This window comes from Morone saxatilis, unplaced genomic scaffold (assembly GCF_004916995.1).
Source record: "Morone saxatilis isolate NCDOM2014 unplaced genomic scaffold, NCSU_SB_2.0 Contig8, whole genome shotgun sequence".
Taxonomy (NCBI): domain Eukaryota; kingdom Metazoa; phylum Chordata; class Actinopteri; family Moronidae; genus Morone; species Morone saxatilis.
Window position 1 is genome coordinate 21,224,129 of NW_023340257.1, and position 3,463 is coordinate 21,227,591.

The following is a 3,463-nucleotide window of genomic DNA, read 5'->3' on the forward strand; positions in this document are numbered from 1 at the left end:
GTTTGAGTCATTGTGAATTGATTGAACATCTTATTTTATTGGAATCTTATTGGAAACAGCCAAAATGAGTTATTCCTGTAATTATAAACATTTTAGTCCCAATTTTCCTTTTCAGTAACAGATTTTGTAGACGATGTGGTTTGTATTTTCTTCATAAAACAGTGCCCTTCATAGACATTTCAGAGGCTTTGGTGGCCCCCATCCTTCCCAGATATCTAATACAGAATGAATTCATCTCTTTGCAAATCAAATCAAGAATGCCATTATGTTCTCAACAAAGAAGCAGGGTGTTAGCTGCCTTCTACCTTTAAAGTAAAAGCTTTGACCATTGAAATCTCAGAGATGTTCAGCACCCTAGACCCTGATAAAGCCTCAGTCTGTACATGAGCAGGAGCATTGGACACTCTGACAGGGTTGATATGAGCTGCTTGAGGAAATGAACAGCTCATTTCCACAGAAAAGCTTGTAGTTAACACGGTGCCCCTAAAACAGTAAGTTTGCATCCTTCACACAGGTTATCTGAGATGGGATGTCATCTAGGAAACCAGAGGGCTTTGCTTGTGATTTATACGTGTAGTGATTGAGAATTATATTCCAACTTTGATTATAATCAAAAGAAGAGCATCTGCACACTCCAATCTGTGCAGTATTCATTTCTCGAGGCAGGCTTTTAGTCAGAGACCCTCTTAAAGCATTCTTAGAAATTATTTTCCTATTGTGATTAAGGATGAAATATTCTTCCTATAATTATACTGGACAATAAATTTCAGCTCCTCCGAGCTTCCATCTGTTGGGTTTCAACTATGATTGTGTTAAAATTGTGCTTTTATTTAATTGTTGCACTCCTTATACACAATAAATGAGCAGCCTTTTACATCACTTTATTTTTCAAGCTACAGCAAATCTTATTATGCAAGGATTTATATTACCCAGACAACTAGAAATACTTTCTTCAGGCAATAAAACTACCAGCAAGGCTATGCCAACTGCTAACTGTAATGTATGCAACAGTGACACAATATCCTGCTGTTTTTCAACAACAGGATGTCAAAAACAGGAAAAGTCCTACATTTTAATCACTGGAGGAGCTAATGTGTCCATGCGTCCTACACTGGCCCTGCAAAAATCTATTTCCTCGGGACAGAAATCTGATGCAAAACTATGGTCGAAGTGCATTAAATACAATAACTTACAGTCTTTTGTATCTACATTTTGGTTTGTTGTAATAGATTGCAGAGTTTTGGTGATATAAATATAAGCATCCAGCAGATATACTGTATGTCAATGCATGGTTCTTTACCTTAAGGGGACACGTGTGTTTTCAACATCTCACACTGTCTATTGGCCAACAGTGTAACAGTGTGTACAGTGTACTTCCCAGGTATCCAATGTGAGGCCGCCAGCAGCAGAAAACGAGCATGTGTGCTTTGAATGATGATGATGTGAGGGAGATGTGATGAGCGCTTTGTGCTCCCTGAATGGCAGCGATGAGCCACAATTAAGTTACTGCCATTAACCATCTAAGAGACTTAAAAGGGCAGATGAAATCAGAGCTGACACCCACATGGGAGGCAGAGGACAACAAAGACTAGGTACGACAGGCTAATGGTTGCTAATTTACCACCTCACCAAGTAGTCCTTAATGTTGGAGACATCAAACTTATGCTTAGTTGATTTTGACTTGCAGCTGTTGCGATATTCGGCTATAACATCCATTTATTTATCTTAGTGGAAGAAGAAGAAGAAGAAACAGGAAAAACACTGATGGAGTATAGCTCACCATATCCTTTATGCTTGGTGCTCAAAAGAGGAAGTGCACACAACAAGGCTTCAAACTATACATTATTTAGTTTTTCAAAAACATGGGTTATAGCTGACACTAATGCAACAGGTCTGGTTGCCACCATGCAGGCTATAGTGTAAATCTACATCCTATAGTTTGTTGTCAGCCTCAAAATGAAACTGATTGGATGAGGATCCTCCTGGAGGTTAAAAGCCATTGAGCTTAAAGGAGATGGGGCATTAAATGAAGAGCATTCTCATGACAATACAACAACATGTGAATAATGATGTTTTTTGGTTTCAACTAAAAGCATAAACACTGTTTAATGTTCCCTGTTAAACTCTGTTTAAGGGAATAGAAGGTGTTGTCTGTCGGTTATCACTTCACGTTGTTTATTGTGGTTGTCACGTGAGGCTGACAGCCAATGACAGCCGTGTTCTGCAACCGCACGGCGTGTCATCTTTTTACACACCGACGACCAATCAGCGGAGTCAAGCCAAACACAATGAGACAGGACACTAAGTCGTGTGTTCTTCAAAATAAAAGCACCAAATAGTGTTAGTTTGACATGAATAATGACAAGAGGTGAACAGTTATAGAAACAGTAGAGCACTGGAAACAATCCTATTACCCTTTCTGTAATGTCACCTTTTCATTACACCAAAAGCATGTAATCCAATGTATTCCTCAGTGTTTTATTCAACATCTGTATCCATTATATCAAAGAGAGATAGAATAAAGGTTTAAATCAATCAATACGGCAATCAATAGGGGCACAGAAACACAGTAGCCTATGTGGAATACATGAGGAGGTTGTGAATTCACTGTGCCCGTACAATCATTTGTCTGATACCATTACCCAACAGTGCTTGTTCATTAGACGTGTTTGTAGTTTTCTATTTAATAGAGAAACAATCTCTCATAAAGGAAACCACAGGGATTTGCTTGTGATTTATATTGCATTACATTGCATCTGTATCATTGCATTTAGAGACCTTCTTCAAGCATGGAAATGATCTCCCTATCATTACACTGAACATTGCCTTTGTCTCGTCTTGGTTTATTCATTATCCTTAAGTGTCTGTCGCCCTTGTTTAGGTCATTGTTAATGTTTATGGTCTGATACTGTTTGTTTTTCACAATCCATGATTTGAGTGAAAAACACAAATTTTTAACATGTGAATAACCACGCAGGAGTAAACACTACTGTTGGGACAGAGGGCCCTAAAAAGTTTGGGTCAACAATTTCACGCGTTTGCCAATAAGGCTTTAAATTTGAAACGTCTCACCGGAAGTCTCGCTGCACTCCCTCACTACCTTGACAGGTGTGGATCTGTACATGCTATGGGTTTGATACCGTCCGTCCGGCGGCCAGTACGCTGCTGGTGGGCGCACACGGCGGGTGTTTCCCCGGTTTCACGCTACCCGTGCTCGCGATGTCGTTGATAATGCGCGCGGTGCCGCCGTGTCGAGCGCGCGCCTCTGATCTTAATGGCAGATCGATCGCATTATAGATCGATCGCATCATAGATCCATCGCATTCGCACAGAGGCAAGTTTACCTCCAGCGACCAGAGGAGGGAGGCGGGTATTGCACGGCGGTTCACTCGCTGTACGGTGAGTGGGGATTTTCCGGTGGATCATTAGAGGATCATGCAGAGACTATATATATATATATATA

The 3,463-nt window shown here is 40.4% G+C and overlaps 1 protein-coding gene across 1 annotated transcript in view; it reads left to right on the forward strand.

Moving 5' to 3' along the window:
- Nucleotides 1-3,120: 3,120 nt before the first annotated feature.
- Nucleotides 3,121-3,463, forward strand: part of trmt9b (tRNA methyltransferase 9B) — a 4,695-nt gene continuing 4,352 nt past the window's right edge. The window contains exon 1 of the mRNA XM_035680213.1: nt 3,121-3,399. The gene's annotated coding sequence lies outside the window, so the exon portion shown is untranslated. The remainder of the gene's footprint in view (nt 3,400-3,463) is intronic.